The sequence below is a fragment of the Pongo abelii genome, chromosome 8, assembly GCF_028885655.2.
Source record: "Pongo abelii isolate AG06213 chromosome 8, NHGRI_mPonAbe1-v2.0_pri, whole genome shotgun sequence".
Lineage (NCBI taxonomy): Eukaryota > Metazoa > Chordata > Mammalia > Primates > Hominidae > Pongo > Pongo abelii.
Genome location: NC_071993.2, coordinates 27800364 through 27820991, shown reverse-complemented (window position 1 = coordinate 27820991; position 20628 = coordinate 27800364). Strand labels below are relative to the sequence as shown.

At 36.6% G+C, this 20628-nt stretch overlaps 2 pseudogenes; both read right to left on the bottom strand.

Moving 5' to 3' along the window:
• LOC112135123 (putative ankyrin repeat domain-containing protein 30B-like) overlaps positions 1-20188 on the bottom strand; it is a 156529-nt pseudogene extending 136341 nt beyond the window's left edge.
• Positions 10501-10601, bottom strand: LOC112135272 (U6 spliceosomal RNA; annotated as a pseudogene).
• Positions 20189-20628: the final 440 nt, after the last annotated feature.

Sequence of the window (20628 nt, the reverse complement as noted above, 5' to 3'; positions counted from 1 at the left end):
GCAACTTTTTTTGATTGGAGTTATATATTTCAGATGTATCCATACTCACACTATTCTCTTTGCTTGAATTCATTTTGAGGCCTTATTTTGTGCCATTTGAGTCTGCAGGTCATTTAAGTAGACTCTTCATAGTCACTAAATATCAACATGAAAATGATTGCAGGCATCACTGAGTTTTGTCTCAGTTATTCTATCTGCTTCTTCATTCTATATTTCAAATTAAAATAGAAATAGTTAAAATACAAGCATAAATAACTATACATGCCAGTAACTATGGCAACTTTGTCCTATTAACCATTAGAGCTCTGGCACGGTGACATATTATGGCTGAAAAATTTCAGTGCAACCTTTATGAAAATAAGAGTGAAAAAGGAAAATAACAAAAATATCATTATACCACATGATACCTATGCATGGGACTTCGAACTTCAGGGATTCTCTCATCACACTTTAGAACCACCATTTGCTACCATACATAGGATTGTCAAGTGGCAAGCAGTAAATAGGCCTTTAATGATAACATGGCTTTCGAAGTTGCTCGTGTGTGTGTGTGTGTGTGTGTGTGTGTGTGTGTGTGTGTGTGTTTTAATCTTTTTGGTCTTAAAAGGTTTAAATCCAACCATTTCGTCTGTGAAGGAATACATTTTGGTTACATATTTATATTTTGTCTGGTGGCACTGTGTTCACATTTCATCGAGTGTGGATCTAGACTCATCATACTTTCACATGTGAAATGGTAGCTCGATTTATCATTTCTTATGAGAATGTGTGAGGCTTTTCCAGGGAATCACATGTTAATTCTGAAGCTATTGGTGCACTGAGAAAAGAACATCTCACAGTAATTATAGCAGGTTTTAATTTAAGATATATTTTATGAAAACTTTAAGCTCATTTCTGTAGAATACCTGCACACCATATGGTCAGGCATGTTTAAAGTGACTAAATGTAATTCTTTGTACTTTGGAGAGTTTATATCCCTTAAGAATCTTATTTATCAATCAGTCATCTCTCACAGACAATGAAATATGTAACAGATATTTCTAAGAACATTAAAGTAAATCATACAAAAATATAAAAATATATAGAAAACATCAGAGAAGATAGTTGATGAAATGTATTTGGCTAAATGGCAATTCTGAACATAATGTATTTGTTGGTAAAAGATGAACATCGCACTGCTTCTGTGAAGAAACAATTTATACAAGTTATATTTCTATCAGTTTTTACATTCTAATAAAACATCTTTTTGGGGGGGTTTTAAGACTGAGACTGTACTAAATTGATTATGGTTGTGGTGGAAATAGTTGTAAATATGTAGAAGGTGAAGAATCAAGAAGAGAGGCATTTGTATTCATTTTCTTATATAAGGGCTTTTTGACCGAGGAAAAGATGAAACAATATCTAGTTTATTATGCACGATTTGATGAGACAAATTGAGTGAACTTACTTTGTATGGGTTCACAGCATGCCCCGGGAAAAAATAAGATTGGAGTATTGCTAGTTAAGAAATAATGGGCACACAGGAAAAACCAAAATTTTGGTAAACCACAGTGACTCACTTTTCTTTTGGGAATCTCAAGGAACTCAGCTGTTTTGTTGAGCAGACTCAGTGTGTTTGTGTGTTTGTGTGTATGTGTGTGTGTATGTGTTTGTATGTGTGTGTTTGAGTGTGAATGCACACGAGCAAGTGCCAGTGTATGCTTGTGCTACCTTTCATGTTCATAAGTCAACACGCTACCATTGTTATTGGTCCTGTTCTGTTTCAGTTATAGTCACTTGAAATATTATATACACCAATATTATATGCTAATATTCACCTATTGCAAATAAAACACAGCTCTGCATGCTCAGGTAATTCCATCCCTAATGCCTTCTCAGTAGTGAAAAAGACAGGAAAAGTGAGAAAACTTTAGCTGTGATTTTTTGACAAGTTTTGGTACTGGAAGATTATTGTATATTCTTGCCATCTTTCTAACCATGGTCTATCTTTTTCTAAAAAAAAAAAAAAAAAAAAAAAAGTTTATTTTGCCACCTCCATTATATAAACCTGCTTCTTGTTCCTTCATGTACTCCCTGTACTCTCTCTGTCTTTCTTAGTCTTCATTTTCTCTTTTACTCCTTTTCTGTTCCTTATTCCCTGACTTTCCTCAGGTCTTAGAGTATCTTGGATTCAAACAAATAATTCAGTTCTTTTTTTTCACACTCTACATAACCTGTTGCCAACACCTGAGGAGATACATAACTTATCATCATTTTACTTCTTTCTTTTCAATGTTATGCATTTAGTGGGTAATTTTCTTTTGCAATTAGAGTATATCAGTCCTCATGCATTTAGTCAAACATTTGGTCAAATGACTTCAAATAAAAACTGGTTCTTACCGTCTACTTTTCTATTTATTGTCTTGACTACTTTTTGATATGTAGCCTCAGGTAAACACACAAAATTCTGTGAAGCACTCTCAAAGAGACTCTGTTAAAAGTAATATCAATAAATAATTTCAATTTTAAAATAATAAGCATCAAAATTTCCTAATTAAAATTTTTTAAACTCAATTTATGACTTTAAAGGCAATTTGATTTAAGGACAGGCACATATTGAAAATCACAACATTTTGATCGAAAACCTCACATATGCTCTCTAGATCAAGCTTATCTGTTATCTTCATGCAGCTATTGACTCGGTTACTGAGCATGAAAAATAATATTGACAAAAATATTCACTCATCTGCATATTTCAAAAAGTAGCTCATCTGAAAATATTTTACTTTGTCTTCCTCACCAAAAATCAAGAGGACATTTCAAACAAAATATAGTACACTTGCTACCTGCCATACCACATAATGCATTAAACATTGAAAATATTCATGATTATAGAATTATTTAGTGTTAAAATGATGCATGGCATGAAGAGAATCTTAAGAATAAGTCATATAAAGGATACTCAGAACATTATAGAAGCTGCTTTATTTAGATAAATGGGCTTAAAATAATCAAAATGTTTTTGATAAAATGTCTGTTGATAGAAAAAGTACTTGAACAAAATGAAAAACTAGTAAGAAAAACTTGTATTTATGTTATGTTATCAGACAAATATTAGAGTCTTTTTTTGTCTACGGACAAATTAGATAAAGACTACTTGTCTACTGACTTCTACTCATTTTTGTTACCACCGTGCAGCAGGTGCTTGTATCTAAGAGGTCAGGCACTTCCTGTGTCTTTCCACAGTTGTGACCTGGGACTACATCATTATTATTTGATACTAATGTTGCTGTAAGCATGGCCACCACAAAGGGACTCAAAGTGTTCTATTTGTAAAAATAATTTCTACTTTTTAAAATACTACTCAACCAAATTGTTGTTATTATAGTCCCACTGGCTTCCTATTGCTTATGCATTTTATCTCCTGAAATGTTCCTTCAGATCTATATTGGACAATACAGATATATCAATATTTTCAAGTCCCAAGCATTATCTTTTCAGGTTCCAAGTTGTACAAAACTGCAGCTTAAACTGTTTTTCTGTAAATCCAATTAGAACTTTTGTACATCTAGATATACCACTGAATCATATATTTGCCCATAGGTGGACTCAGAATAATTCCTTAGTTTTTAGCCAAATTTCACCTCAGGACTCATGTGAATTACTGGTGAATTCTAAGCCTAATTTTTTCCACTATACAACACTGTGTCTAAAACTAATTCTGAAAATTAGCAGAATTTCACTATCAAGCAATAATCTACGTAGCCCATAGTATTTTTTTTATTAAGTATGTTTTTTTGGAGACAGAGTCTCACTCTGTTGCCCAGGCTGGAGTGCAATGGCCCAATCTCAGCCCACTGCAACCTCCACCTCCCAGGTTCAAGTGATTCTCCTGCCTTAGCCTTCCAAGTAGCTGGGGTTACAGGCATGCGCCACCATGCCCAGCTAATTTTGTATTTTTAGTACAGATGGGGTTTCACTATGTTAGCCAGGCTGGTCTTGAACTCCTGACCTCAGGTGATCCACCTGCCTCAGCCTCCCAAAGTGCTGGGATTACAGGCGTGAGCCACCACACCCATCCAAGTATGTTTTTAGAAATATCGGAATTTCTTGTGAGCATATGCGGGGTAAGGAAACCAAGTCAAAGCCTCTGATTTTATATTTTCACATCACTCCATATTAATATTTTTAGAGAATAATGACATCAATAATACACAGTACTCCAGAATCCCAACAATATTCTTCATCTTCCTCTTGTTTGGATTCTGATGGGAACATCTGATCTATAAAAGGTTAATCACCAATACATTCATGAGAACATTTATTATTATAGATTTTTAAAACATATACAAATCTATTTTCATTCATGAATTTGTGGACCTTCTTCTGTGGCCTGTATATTCTATTGGTGGATAACAACCACCACTTCTATAGTCAATCTGTTAGAACTGCAATTCAGTAAAACAAATCAAAATAAAATAATGGTAAAGGAAGACCAACATGTTTAAATGTGTAAAATGAACTTGATTCATTTTACCTTGGATGGGTCAAACTCTCAGATTGATACTAGGCCACAGATGGGTGACCAAAAAAAAAAGAAAAAAAGAGACTATAGCATGAACTACTACAAAAGCTTCCTTAGTCTTTAACTTTTTTATGTGATTACTCTCCATCTATCTTCCATATGAAGGGCCAGCAAACTATAAGCCACAGGCCGAATTCAGCTTACCAAATGGATTTTTATACAAAGTTTTATTGGCATACAATCATGCACATTTGCTCACACATTATCTATGACTGCTTTCACCCTACATTGCAGAGTTGAATAGCTGTGATAGAGACCACATAGCCCTAACATATTTCCTATCTGGCGATTTACAGGAAAAGTTTGCCAATCTCTGCTTTATACCATCACCAGAATGCCTTGATACTCAAATCTAATCTTGTGACTCCTCTGCTCAAAGTTTTCCAATGAATCCCCGCAGAAAACATTGCTAGCTTCCTATGCATAGCCATTATTTAATCTTCCTTGCTGCAGAAATACAAGTTTATTTAGATCTTTATTATTCCATTCCCCCATCCCATTTCCAATTATTCTAAGCTAATCACAGTAATTACATTTGCTTTCCTAGTGACTGGTTTTGAAATGAGCATGTGGTACAATCCAGCCAATAAAATGTTACAGGAAGATTACTGCAAACTTCCAAGTTTTCTCCCTATTTAAAAGAAACATGTGAACAAAACCAGCCCTTCCAGCCTTCAAATATTGTCTTGAGAGAGCATGATGACTGGAGCCGTTGCTAATTAGTCAACCAAAAGTGGAATCCTGGACAGGTGCGGTGGCTTACGCCTGTAATCCCAGCACTTTTGGAGGCCGAGGTGGCCGGATTACAAGGTCAGGAGTTCCACTCTGGCCAACATTGTGAAACCCCGTTTCTACTAAAAATATAAAATATAGTCGGGGGTGGTGGCAGGAACCTGTAATCCTAGCTACTCAGGAGACTGAAGCAGGAGAATCTCGTGAAACCGGAAGGCGGAGGTTGCAGGAAGGCGGAGGTTGCAGTAAGCCGAGATCGTGCCACTGCACTTCAGCCCAGGCACAGTGCGAGACTCCGTTTCAAAAAAAAAAAAGTGGGATCCTATGATATCCCTGTACCACCAAAACAACTTTCGTTCCTATGTTTTTAACCATTGTTTGTTCATCCAGTATTTACAGCCAGAAGTATTGTGAGGATTTTTCAGGGCCTGCAGGATAAGGTCTACTCATTTCTATACTATTAAAAAGTGTTGCCTAAGCTTGCCTTGTCTAGATATTCAAGTCATTCCCAACTACTCCCATATCACACTATTTCCACTTGGGAACCCGAAGTGCCAATAAACCCTACAACGTTCACTCAAGCATCTTACCATATGTACTTGCTTTTGTAGATGTTTCTTTTGTAGGACATGTTATCATCTTAGATGTTCCTTCTTCCAAAACTTCAGTTTTGATTTTTTTTTTTTTTTTTTTTTTTTTTTTTTTTTTTTTTGAGACGGAGTCTCGCTCTGTGCCCAGGCTGGAGTGCAGTGGCATGATCTCGGCTCACTGCAACATCCACCTCCCTGGTTCAAGCAATTCCCCTGCCTCAGCCTGCCGAGTAGCTGGGATTACAGGCGCACGCAACCATGGCTGGCTAATTTTTTGTATTTTTAGTAGAGACGGGGTTTCACAATGTTGGCCAGACTGGTCTCAAACTCCTGACCTTAGGCAATCCGCCCGCCTCGGCCTCCCAAAGTGCTGGGATTACAGATGTGAGCCACCGCGCCAGGCCCAAAGCTTCAGTTTTATTAGCTGTTACTCCTGCCACGCATTCAGTCTCTTCAGATGTTTCTTTTTCCTCCCATGAGATCTTCTGGGTCTTTCTTGGGCTATCCATGCAAATTTCTCAGATGTTTCTTCTGCAGGCCTCTTAATTTTCCTAGGTGTTTCTTCTGCTGACTGTTCAGTATTTCCAGATGTCGCTTTCCCCAAACATTGAATTTTGTCAGATGTTCCCTCCACCAAGGGTGCAGCCTGGTTAGGTGTTCCCTCCACCAAGCGTTCAGCCTGCTCAGGCTTCTTTCCGCCAAGGGTTCAGACTCGTCAGGCGTTCCTTCAGATGTTCCTTCTGCCAAACACACAATCTGGTTAAATTTTCCTTCTAAATATCATCCTTCTGACTCTTTACCTGGCAAACTTCTACTCATTCTGCATGCTTTCCTTAAATACTACCAATTTTTTTTTTTTTTTTTTTTTTTTTTTTTTTTTTTTTTTTTTGAGACGGAGTCTTGCTCCCTCTCCCAGGCTGGAGTGCAGTGGCACGATCTCAGCTCACTGCAACCTCCACCTCCAGGGTTCAAGCGATTCTCCTACCTCAGCCTCCCAGGTAGCTGGGATCACAGGCGCACGCCATCACGCCAGGCTAATTTTTCGTACGTAGTAGAGACGGGTTTCACCATGTTAGTCAGGCTTGTCCAAAACTCCCGAGCTCAAGCAATTCATCCACCTTGGCCTCCCAAAATGCTAGGATTACAGGAGTGAGCAACCACTCCTGGACACTACCAAACTTTTTAAAGCTTTAATTGTTCACCTTGGATATAAAATGTCTGACACATACTGAATATGGTAATGACATAATAAGTGATAATTATAAGCTCCCAAAGGGGTTCTGGCACAAACACTAAATAAAGTAGTAAATATTAGAAAAAGATGATAACAAGAAAAATGCTTAGTACCTTAATAAAGTAGTAAATAATAAAAAATGACAATGATAATAACAAGGAAGATGCTTAGTACCTTAAAGGTACTTGACAGTTATTTGTTAAGTGGACAAGTGGATAAATGAATAAAAAACATGTTATAGGAAATTCTCTTGGAAAAATGCAGAAATTCAACAGGGACAGCTCTACTATATTATGAGCACCTGAAAAGACCCAGACTATGTGTATTCCATATTTGTCACCTGCAACTTGCCAAACCTAACTTACAGAAGTCCTTTGATAAATATGTAATAAATTAAAGATGTACTCATACAGTTCATATTTTACAATGCCTTGTCACATTTAGATAACACAGTAGCAATTTTGTCATTGTGAAAAATTTTTGTACTTTTATTATAATTTGTTGAGCCTAGAGTTAAGCTATTTGAATATTTATGTTAATATTTTGGCCAGTAGAAATAGAGCATCTTTTTATAACAAAATTACTATTAACACACTAATTATCCAGCAGATAGAACAACACACCTTGTTCTAATGAAGTAAGTATATTTTATTGGGTTTCAACTTAGAGGGAATGGAGTTGATAATAGTGAGACCTTTTGGTACAAGACTATGTAATATAACCTACGCTTCTCAACAAAGATTTGCTTTTCTGACTTCTGCACTCAGTAGGTATCTTTGAAAATTAATATCCTATTGGTACTGATGCACCCTGGCTAAGTTTTGTAATTCTTGTTGATATTTGTGTATGGTGCCAGAAAGTATTATTGAGTTCCAAATTCAAAAGATTCTTACTTTTTTAGTGGCACAAGTCACTATGTCATACAGTTGATCCTTGAATAAGGGTTTTCAATGTAGGAGCCCACTAAAAAACAGATTTTTCTTTTCCTTTCCCACTGCAAGATAGTAAGACAAATCTCTCCTCTCCGTCCTCCTTATCAGCCTACTCAACATGAAGGCAATGAGAATGAAGACCTTTATGAATAATAATTCACTTCCACTTAATAAATAGTGAATATATTTTTTCCTCCTTAAAACAGTTTTTCTCCAGCTCACTTTATTGTAAGAATACAGTATATAGTACATATGACATAGAAACTATGTGTTAATTCACTGTTTATGCTTTCAGTAAGGCTTCACAGGTCAACAGTAGACTATTAGTAGAGTTTTGGAGGAGTCAAAAGGAACAGATTTTCATATAAAGCAGATTTTCAGCTGCATGGGGGATCGGCACCCTAACTCTCATGTTACTCAAGATTCAACTGTAATTAATTCTCTTTTACTAAATGCAAACCACTTATTGTAAAAATTAAATAGAGCCCAGAAGTTCAAGACCAACCTGGGCAACAAAAGGAGACCCTGTCTCTACAATGAAATAAATAAGTAAATAAAATCATGTTTCTTCATAGGTTATAATATTCAAATGTTGCAGTTTTTGTTATTAATTCCTACTTTTCCTCATTAGATGTTCTATTCTTTGTGGCTTGTAATTCAGGGCATCTAAGCTACTTTATAATTTGTAAAAAAATGTATTTATAAATGTATTAATTCATTGAATTGGATAACCTGATTATCCCCTATTACTGAGCTCATCAATCACACCAAGGGTTATACATTTTATAACAAGCCTAAGTTATTATAACAGTTGAGGAAACATAGAATATACAAACTTAAAAATTGTTTTACTTATTTATACAAAAGTATTATATAAAATTTTACGGACCATAATTAAAAACATGTTTTTTTCGATAATATTTTCTGAGATTATAAACTACCTGTAACTAATTCTGAATTATAACCTAAAAAATTAAATCAAAGCTATATATATGTACACACACACACAGACACATATCTATGTAAACACATCCTATTTCCACATTGCTTTTTTAATTGCTATTGTATAATCAACATTTCCATAACCTTATGGTAGCACCACCAAGAGTAGTTTACTATCAGAAGTCTTACCCAGATTGCTATTTTGAGGATTTTTAGATATTTTTTGTTTATATTCCAAAAGGTGTTGATGAATGCTATGTATAAAAATGTAATAAATAAAATTACTATTTTAACATTTACCGAATTTACCAAATTTATTAAGTTCTTAGACTATTTCAGACAATATCAGAGCTAACATCAGAACATTACTTATTCCAGAGACTTTAAGTTTGTAAGCTCTAGGAACTTATTAAGCTGCTAATAAAAGAAGAAAGAAAGTAAGATGAAATACTCATGAATTCAGGGCAGTATAACTCAGTAAATTCACTACAGCTAGCGTGGCATAATGGAAAATGTCCTTAACTCAGAGTAAGTCCTATCATGGTAAGCAACAGGTATTTTTTCTTGAACAAGTTGCTTGTTAGGCTCAACGTCTTCTAAAAATGAGAATTTTAGAGCCTGATTTCACTAGGTTATTATAAAGATTTAACACAATAATGTTTTTAAAATGCTCAAATAAATAGTGAAGCAATGAAATGCCTTGTTCTTGAATCTTATTGCTGAAACTATTTTAAAATTCCCACTAAAATCCAAAGTTTTGGCCTGGTGCAGTGGCTCATGCCTGTGATGCAAGCACTTTAGGATGCTGAGACAGGAGGACTGCTTGAGTCCAGAAATTCAAGACCAGCCTGGGCAACATAGGGATACCCTGTCTCTACAAAACACAAATAAATTTCAAAAAAAGTGTTTCTTCATAGGTTATAATGTTCAAATGTTGCACTTTTCTGTTATTAATTCCTACTTTTGGTTATTAGATGTTCTATTCTTTGTGGCTTGTAATTCAAGGCATCTAAGCTATTTTATAATTTATAATGAAATTTATTTATAAATATATTAATTCGTTAAATTGAATAACCTGATTAGCCTCTATTACTGAGCTCATCAATCACACCAAGGGCAGAAAACTAATAGATGTCAGCATCTGGCTTGGACTACTACTACTCTTATCTACCTCCTGAAACTCTGAATCAACAAATCTTTGTTAGGATGATGCTTAGTCACTATGCTCATTTCCAGCTGCTGTGGAAGACCAAACCCTACCTTTATTTTTTGTAAGTTCCACAAAGAAGATGCAAGTTGGTATTTTCTCATTTCTGAGATGCACTAACAGCATATTGCACACAAGATCCTATGCGTTACCACATCTCATTTCATACATCACCTTGCATCAATATTTCTTGTACGAAAATCACAACTGCAATACTGGGTAACACCCATTTTGCTTTGACTCACGCCATTTCCTTGGAGCTAGTTAGAAAGTAGTCACATGTCCTTTTGGAAACTGCAAGAAATATGCAACACTTCACAGATCTGTGTGTCATCCTTGTGCAGGGGCCATGCTGATCTTCTCGACGTTGTTTCAATTTTACTATATGTACCGCTGATGCCAGCGCAAATCCCTACTTTTATACCTGAAGACTGATCAGTCATGGATGCGGCTTAGCTCTGTTAAATGTAACCAACTTACTTGGGATTTTGTGAAGACTATTGAATGGCTTCATGGTGATGCAGAATTTGAAAATATTTTAAAAACTCGAGGTACAGTGCAGGTAGCATGGGAGATTTTTACTTTTAGGAAAAAAGAATCACTTGAGGGGACGAGCACAAGCTGGAACCCACTACAACTTGAGGAAGATGATGTGGGATCTTCCAGAATAAGATGAGACCTTCCACTACCTACAAAATGGTGCTACACCGATTATAAAGGTCCAGGGACATAGTTGTGGTAACAAAATAAAAAGGGATCTCTAATTTCTTCCTGTAACATTATTTCAACCTGATTCACAGTTTCCAACTATCACAACTAATATTTGCTAGAGAAAACAGAAAAAAGCCACTCAAAGGATAACTTACCATGAAGGTCTAGGCCACGTCCAGGCTAAGATGTGGGTTTCACATCAGGTTTTGAGTGGGAGGAGAAGGGTCAATTTCCTCACTATGTGTGTGGCTAAAGCTAAATGTCCTAGCTGCCAGGGCAGGGTGCTGGTACTTTGGAAACAATGGCTGAGAATATGTATGTGAACTCTAAAAAAATGTAATAACCTTGAAGTCTGCATGTGGATCACCATGAAGACTGAGGGATCTGTATTAGTAAGGGCATCCTGGTGGCAAAGGTCAATCATTACCAGACTGCAGGAGTAGTTTCAATGGCAACAATGCAGCAACAGCATCAATGGAAACAACAAAATGAAGAGAATGGGCATTTCCCACCCTCCCAATCCTTCTGACTTAAACAAAAGGAATGTCTTCCTTGGACTTAGGGAACCCCTTAGATTCTTTTAAAAATTCAAGGATGAAGGTATGGGAGACAGCCCCGGGGACACTATCAGGTTTTCTGCTAAAGTGGACATTTCAAGAGCCAAATAACTTATTAGAAAAATCAAAATTGTGACACTATGTTTATCCCACGGATAGGGGTTATACTGCAAATCAAGTAGACAACATTAGGACCCCTAGGGATAAAGTTGTTGAAAGTCCTAAAATAAAGAATCCTGGACCCATTACTCCTTCGAACTAGTGTAGCTTTTTGCCTAGTTTCTGGCTGAGGAAGTGAACTAATTCACTGTCATTCAAAAATTACCTGAAACAAACTATGAAATCTCACCTAGCCTTTAAATATAAACACTTATGGATTAAATCTACTAGCAACAGCATAACCTCCTGCAGTCATTCCACACATATCTTCAGCACAGATGTCAATATTTTGCTGAAGAAGAATGCCGACTATCTCTGATGATCCATGACATACAGCAAGCATGAGGGCTGTGCTAAAATAACAAAGATATAACTTCACTATTAGGAAAAGAAGCAATTTAATATGTGCCTGTCAGTGTAGAATTAACCATTTACATGTACTAACAAACATAAGTATGTTGAGTGCTCAAGTGTTTATCCTTGTAAATCACCACCAAGGCTGAAAGGAAGGGGCAAAAAGACTCATGTCCCACTGGGATATGGCATACTAGAAGTGGCTAACATAAAGTCCTTTGAAGGGCAAGAAAATATGCTCTGTTCACAAATCTTAAAGAGACAAAGATTTAAGTGAAGAATTCTCTATTTCTTCCTTAGTCTGACATAATATTTTGTTCTTCAAAATCAGCTAGAAGTCAGACAAATGAGAGCAATCTGAAGGCTTAAAACAGTATGAGGAGTAATGATATGAGTAGTAGTCGTAGTAAGTTCAGTTAATGATGCTGATAAGAACGTGTGGGACATTGAATTAAATGCTGCTGATATTCATAATGTTACTTCCACACAACTGTCCTTAAAGGACATATTATTATTTTCCTTTTCATATAGAAAATCATACTTGGTATTAAGTAATTTTTGTGAAACCAAACATATCAAGTGAGGAAGCTAGACATGAACCCATTCTTATGTGAATCAAAAGCCTATCTGTTTTCTCTTTATCGCTCGCCTATGGCTTATCTTTTTTTTTTTGAGATGGAGTTTCACTCTTATTGCACAAGCTGGAGTGCAGTGGCACAGTCTCGGCTCACTGCAACCTCTGCCTCCCGGGTTCAAGCCTTAGCCTCCTGAGTAGCTGGGATTACAGGCGCCTGCAACCACACCTGGCTAAATTTTTGTATTTTTAGTAGAAATGGGGTTTCACCATGTTAGCCAGGCTGGTCTCTAACTCCTGACCTCAGTCAATCCCCCCGCCTCAGCCTCCCAAAGTGCTGGGATTACAGGCATGAGCCACTTCGCGGGCTGGCTTATCTTAATGAACTAAAATGTTAATCCAATTAAAGATGTCTTTCTTCCCTCTACTTATACAAATTAAAAATAAAAATACACTATTAATTAAAAAAAGATAAATTCACAGTATCTGGTGATAGCAATTAATAATCACGTAGGGATAACCTAAAATTAATATTCTTCAAAGAAAACAAAGCAAACTGTCGTCCTAAAGACAAAATGATTTTAAACTCCTGTTTCTGAGGTTTTTTTTTTTAAGACAGAGCCTTGCTCTGTTACCCAGGCTAGAGTGCAGTGGCACGATCTCAGCTCACTGCAACCTCTGCCTCCTGGGTTCAAGCGATTCTCGTGCCTCAGCCTTTTGAGTAGCTGGAACTACAGGCATGTACCACCATGCCCAGCTAATTTTTGTATTTTTAGTAGAGATGGGGTTTCACCATGTTGGCTAGGCTGGGTGTCGAACTGGCCACAAGTGTTCCAACCACCTTGGCCTCCCAAAGTGCTGGGATAACAGGCGAGAGCTACCATGCCCAGGCAATACTGCACTTTCTAAAAAGTGTATTAAAAACAGAAGTTATAAAAATACTATAAAAGTGTTAATCATTCAATATTGAATTATAAAGTAAACTTAAAAAGTTCATACTTCTTAAAACTAATACAGAACCACTTTAGCTAATTGAAGATAATGCAACCAAAAATATAAGATTATAAATAAGAATCAGTCAGTATAATAAGAGAAGATAAATCCTACTATATACTGTTCTTTATGTTGATCAGTCCAAATAATTGCTTTTCTTCCTGATAATTTGTGTTGATAGTTTTCACTATAATAATTTTAAGTAAATGTTATTAATATTTCTGACATGAGTGTTTATTACTCTAGAACACTACTGAAGTGTTTTTTAATAAAAAAGTACTATGCCATTTAAACTTATTAACTGCATTTGCATTTGCATTTTTTGTCACTAAAAATTCCACAATTTCCTCACTTCTTTTCATTATGGCCAGTAAAAGTGGTGTGAGGCAAGCCTGTAAAACAGCAAAGACAATTTATAATTCATGGAATTACATATTTCTCAGTTGAACTGAATATCTTATATAATATCCTATGAACTTATACACATAAAATAGAAAGTAAATCAATAGCAGTCCTTTCTTTCTCCCTTTTTTTGTGCTTTCCCATGCACTGCACCTTCCCTTGGAAACATTCAGCCTCTGCATCATCACATTAACTCTGGTTATCTCCAAAAATCTTTATATTGTCATGGTTTTATTGTTTCTCATCTAAAGCAAGAGCTTCTTGAGGGGAGGAGCAGTGTCTTTTATCTCTATATCCTTAGACCCTAAGACATAGTAATAAATACTTTGGTTTTTTATTAAATTAGTAATCTAAATTATTACCTCTAGAGCAGTGTTTCTTAAACTATATTCCAGAGAATATTTTACCAGAAGCACTGTACCCCAACACATTCCACCATTATATATGTTCAAGAAATATTGTAAAACTGTGAATTAAATATCCATTATTCAAGGAATGACTTGAACTTTGCCTAATCCTTATTTGACAATAAATTTTTGTGGCAGACATTAATATTTGACAAATTAGAATTTCAGGGATACAGTTTTGAAAACTTCCCAAGAAAAATGGAGGTTTCCTCTGGGTGATACAAACTCACTTGATTCTCTTCTATCAGTGATCCCAAGATCCCAGATGCCAGTGTCAGGCACTCCAGCTCTAAATGGGTCACTAAGGAAGTGGGCTCCAAATAAAAGAGATTGGCCTCAAATGAACTTTGATTGCTTATTATAAGTGGTCCATGGGGTTTCTCCTATTACAAGACAATAGAATTTTATCTCAGCTATTAGAAATTCAGTATAAAATTTATTCTCAATTATAACGATAATGCTAGGATTTTAACGCATATCTACTTCTTAAAATGCAATAATCCATTTTGATTATTTTTCTATTTTAGTTTCTATTGTAATTGCTACTTAATTTTTGGGAAAATATCAGAAATATGAATAAAATGGCTTATTAATGAAAGTTCTAACTCATCTATATAGATTAGCATAATAGAAGCCACAAAATCACTTGAATTTTAAGGGACAATTCTGAGGAGAAAGATATAATATTTTCTGCAATAGGTATAACCTATTCAAATATAACCATGATTAATCTAAAAAGGCTTACAGGCATTCTAATAGAAGATGATTATTTATGGTTTATATAAAGAAAAATCGTTGTTTAAAAAATCTTCTAAATTCTAGAAATCAACCACATTATTAATGAATTAATGTAAAATATAAACTATATATTATAAACACCTATCAACTATCTTGAACACCTTGAAACCTTTATCAAAACATACTATGAGAGAGGAATTGATACCTGAAGTATTTACAGAGGCAAAAGGGGTAAGTTGAGTAAGTGATGTGCCTAAGTGGGCACAGCAGCAAACTGGAAACATATGCTTTGTGTAAAACTAGAACCTCTTCAGAGCATACCAGTCACATGGGCTCAAGAGACACCACATTCTATCCTTTAAGAGGAAATCCAGATTTCTGCATGTCTCCTAAATTTTACACGGTGACTCAATTTATGCAGGCAAATTTTGCTTTCTTGTAGTTTTACACTAATTGGAAAGAAAAAAAAACCTGGGTGGGAAAGAATATTTGAAAAAGTTTTACCTTTAACAAATTCAAATATTTATCATAAATGCACAGAAAAGCCATACTCTCTAGTAGTTCTTGTAAAAATATTAATATTTAAAGTAAAATATTAGATAATCAAGTTCTTTCAAACTATTTTCATTCAAAGAATGTTTGAGCTTCCAAATATAAAAGAACTTACAATGTTAATGTTAAAACAAATAGATTTCAAATATTTTTAAAATAACATTGGTTAAGTCTACCCTGTTTTTCACTTCGATGTCTGCACCACGGGACAGCAGTTTTGCCACCACTGACAAATTCTCACTATCAACAACATGATGGACAGCGGTGTTGCCATACACATCTACAATATTTGTATCGGCAACAGAATCTACTGGAATATGTACACAAGCCTCCCAGCATTGTAGAGCCTGTCAGTATTAAAGCAAGAAGTAAATTATAAATTATAGGAAATCAAAACAAATATTCCACAGGTTTCACAAATTAGTTGTATTTCAATGAGATAAATTCATTTTTATTCCATGTATTTAAACCAAATCCATCTCCTGCTGAAAGAACTGGCTACTATTTACCTTCATTAGAGGTGTCTTATTTTCGCCATCACAAACGTCAAGCTGGCGCCCTCTGTCTGAATACAGCAGTTATCTCACAGGACATCACTGTGATGCCTCAGTGAGAATCTATGCAAAGTATTTCAAAGAGTTCCTAGCACATATAACAGCTCAGTAATTGTTATGTATTATAATTATTACTACTACTTAACAAAGACAACATTTTAAGTAAAACAGTATAATTATGCCTACTTTGTGGTGCGTTTTAAAGGTTACAGATAACACTATTTTAATGATTCTAAGATGCTCAATTTTTCATATTTTAATATCTCTGACATTGAAATGCCACTTGCAATTCATTATTTATTACAACTATATTTGGCAAAAATTTAAACAATCTTTTATTGGTACATAAAATAAGGAGGCATCACACAATTCACGATGCCTCCCGTGAAGGTGAATATGGTATATACAACAGGACGATGGCAGTCCTAGTCACAGGATTAACACTTAAAGAAATTTTAGCTTTTAAGAGTACTACACAAAAGGAGAGTTGAAATAAAAACAATAAATTGTTAAAACAAAGTACTTTTTTAATAGTTTAAAAAATTCAAGCCACAGAAAACTTGGGATTCAAATGAATAGGTATGGCTCACTGTATTCCATATTTAGATTTACAGAATGTATGTTAACTCAGATTTATGGATGGAATACATGTAAATTAGGTATTTCCAATAATTAATATTACTATTTAAAGCTGTTATAAATTTCTAAAATCGTGGTTGGTAGTTATCTTTTACTAGATTCTCACTTCAGAAGTGTTTTTGTTTGAAAGATGAGAGGAAAAGCTTCAATTGAGATTCAGTCCTATTACTCCAATTTTAAGTCTTTCACCTTGCTCAGGCTGAGCAGGTAAATGTGAAATTTTTAAGGATGGAAGAGTCTTGAGAGTTAATAGAATGTGTCTTCTGCATAACAGGGATTCAGCTTACATGTGATAAATGGTTTCAAAGCATGGATAAATACATTGGGGAAGTTCAATATCTTAAAAAACTGCTATAAATAAAGCACTTAAATTTGCTATTTTCCTAATAATGAAACGATACTAAAATGATTAATCTGTAATTATTGACATATATGCAATAAATCTACATATAATAAAAATATGTGTCTAATAAAATGTATATGTAAACTAACAAGCACAGATAAACAGTTTCTCTTCTGAAGATGCTAAAAGTTCACAGAATATACTAATCCACAAAAAATAAAAATAAAAATATAGCAAGTGAGAAATTATTTTTATATGTACAAAATTTATATTCCTGCTCTTCCCAAAAATTATTTCATTAATAATAAACTTTTACTAATAACATTGTACATGCTTAATGCAGAAATCAAAGAGAACAAAAAGGAAAAACATTTTATGTTAAATGCCCTCAGATAACAAATTTTATCGTATTTTGTATATAATTTCATGTAACATGAGACCATAGTCTGTGTGTATGTATAATCAAACTGGACTGTACCCTCACTTGGTACACTAAAATACATTTTCAAATGTCAACATACTTCTGTATATATTTCTACCTTCAGTGGTCACATATTATCCCATGCTGTAAATTCACTGAAATGTATTTATAAAAGTCGTTATATGGATTCTCTTAATACATTGATATTTTAAGCAGTGCTCAGAAAAGAAATTGCGTGCATGTTTCCTTATTTTCTAAAAATATTTTAGTGTAATAGAATTGATCACTAACAAGCATATACAATTTTTTTAATATTGTACTTACCACCAAATTGTCTACTTGAAAAGTCATCTGCAACTTAAACTTTAAGCAGCAGTATAAATATCACTGCTCTTTATCCTCACAAACTTTGTGGATAGAAAACAGTATTTGATTCCTCCTTTAACTTAAATGCCTTCTCTAACCAGGAACACTAAATATTGTTCCCTGTGTGCATAAGTCACTTGCAGATCTGGAAAAAGGACTTTGCCCAGTTTTAAATTAGAGGCAAGGTACTTTTTTTAGATCTGCAATTTAGATCTCTAATTTAAATTGCCCAATTTTAAATTAGAGGGTTTTTTGTTGATTTGAATGAATGCTCTATAAATGAAGATTTTTAAATCTACTATGCATACACACACGCACATACATGTGTAGTATTTTACAAGTATGCTGCCTTTTATTTTTTCTCAAATGTAGGGTGATTTAATTTTTGTTTTGCTAAATTAACCTTCAGAATGCTTGAGTCTGAGCTTCTTAGAAAGGTTTTGTCAACATAAAAATGTATCTGTGTAAACAGGCATTTATGTTTTCTTCTGGTATTTTTCTCATTTTGCATATTAAAATTTTTAATCTATATTCCCTCAGGAACTTATTTTGTGGCATAAAAATCTAGTTTTCTCCCAAAATCAGGCATTTCACTTATGAAACTAATTCTTTTCCTACTAATATAACGTGTGACTATTATCAAGTTCTACATTCTTACATATATTTGGGTGTTTCTAGATTTTCTATTTTTTTGTATTCATGTGCCTGTCTTTTCACCTGTTAGCAAACAATTTGTGGTTTATTTATTATTATTATTATTTTTTTTGAGAGTCTCACTCTGTCACCCAGGCTGGAGTGCAGTGGAGGGATCTCGGCTCACTGCAACCTCTGCCTCCCAGGTTCAAGCGATGCTCTCGCCTCAGCCTCCCGAGTAGCTGCGATTACAGGCACCCGACAACATGCCCGGCTAATTTTTGTATTTTTGTAGGGACGGGGTTTCACCACATTGGCCACGCTGGTTTTGAACTCCTGACCTCAGGTGATCCACCCGCTTCGACTGCCCAAAGTGCTGGCATTACAGGCATGAGCCACCGCGCCCGGCCCATCTTGTGCAAATTAATAGCACATTTTGATATCTAGAAGGGCAAGACTTTTCTACTCCATTACAAAATTCTAAAGATATCATCACAATAGTAAAAGACAGCGTGTGTAATTTAAAAAATGTTAAAACGTCGATAACTTTATTTGGTTTATGGAAAACTGATAAAGAGCTCTCATCTTGAGAAAAATGAGTCTTCTTAAATTCGAGAACAGAAACCATCTTCCCACCTCAAAGTTTCCTTCTCAGGTCCCTCAGCAAAGAATATATTTACATACACATTCATTGATATCAAAATTGATATTGGGCTTTATCCAAAGAATTTGTAGCCAAGAAGTTCATATATTTTGGGAATTACTTCATTATGCACCATTCCATAATGTATCTAACATTATCTTTCAAAACCTGTACATTAAAAGTAAAACCCTGTATGTACTTAATTTTGTGAGTTAAATCACTTTAAAACTCTGTAGACAGTGCTCCGTGAGAGGAAGTGGGAGTGAAGGAGAAAGCAGCTAAGGTTTGGGGTTGATTTTAAGGTGGCCTGGGCCCTCCGCCCTGCAGTGCGCCCCCATTCCAGGCCTGGGGGGCCTGCCCGGGAAGAAGACCCAGGACCTGCGGCCCTGGACAGCCGCCCCGCCGCCCTCTACTCCTCCACCTGCTCCGCTCCTCCCCAGGTCCCCCAGCCCCCCACTCTGAAGGGGCCTTCCCCCCACAGCCGCCACCTCCTCCTGCAGCCCCGGCTCAGGCAGGGCCTGGTACCTCTTCTTCGGATCTCTTATGTTCAGGTCCATTGTCTTCTTCATCCTCCTCCTCTGCAGCTTCAGGTCTTGGCACCGCAAGGCAGCTTTGTGGATCTTCCTGAGACCCCCACAGTGGATCATGTAGGAGTCGTTGGTGTAGAACAGCTGAATGAAGGCTCTTGGGCGCTCCGGGTCCGTCACGCCCTTGACAGCCGCAGCAGAAAGCCTCTCCATGACTGCGCCACCTGCTAGAGAGAGCCCGCGCCTCCCGCTCGCCCTTCCCAGCCCCCGTGGCTGGCCCTCGCCCTTCAGTCTACCCACCTGGCCCAACACCAGTAGAAATCGCGGTCTGGCCAAGCTCTTGGACACTCCGGCCTCTCCCGGGAGAAATTCGTTGAGCGGAGCCGTTAGGCAGCTGAGCAGAGCTGTTAGGGAGCAGCGCATGGGCAGCTCAGCTTGCTGAGGAGACACACGAGCCAGGAAACCCTCCTGGCCGCACTCCGCTGGCCACCGCGTGCAGGTGGCACCGGCCGCTGAGGCGCTGCCAGGCTGGCGGGGCTCCCTGGAGCAGAAGACGGGGGGCGCCCTGCCACAAGGCCCGCTTGACAGAGCCGCCCCTGGCCCCTCCTCTGCCCGCGATCCAGGAGCTGGGCCCTGGCTCTGGGCACTGTGCAGCCTCCGGGGTGGCGCTGAGTGTCGGTTCCCGCCCTCCTCCAGCTGGGGACCCACCCCCTGACTTATGCGCCCTTGAGGCTTCTGACCCCAGGATCGGAGCTGTTGGTGGCGCTGGCGGGGTCGGGGTTGCAGCCCCTGCTGCCTAGTGCCATGTTAAGGTGGCAGCTGCAGCTGAGTCCACGGTGGAGGCAGCAGGGCTG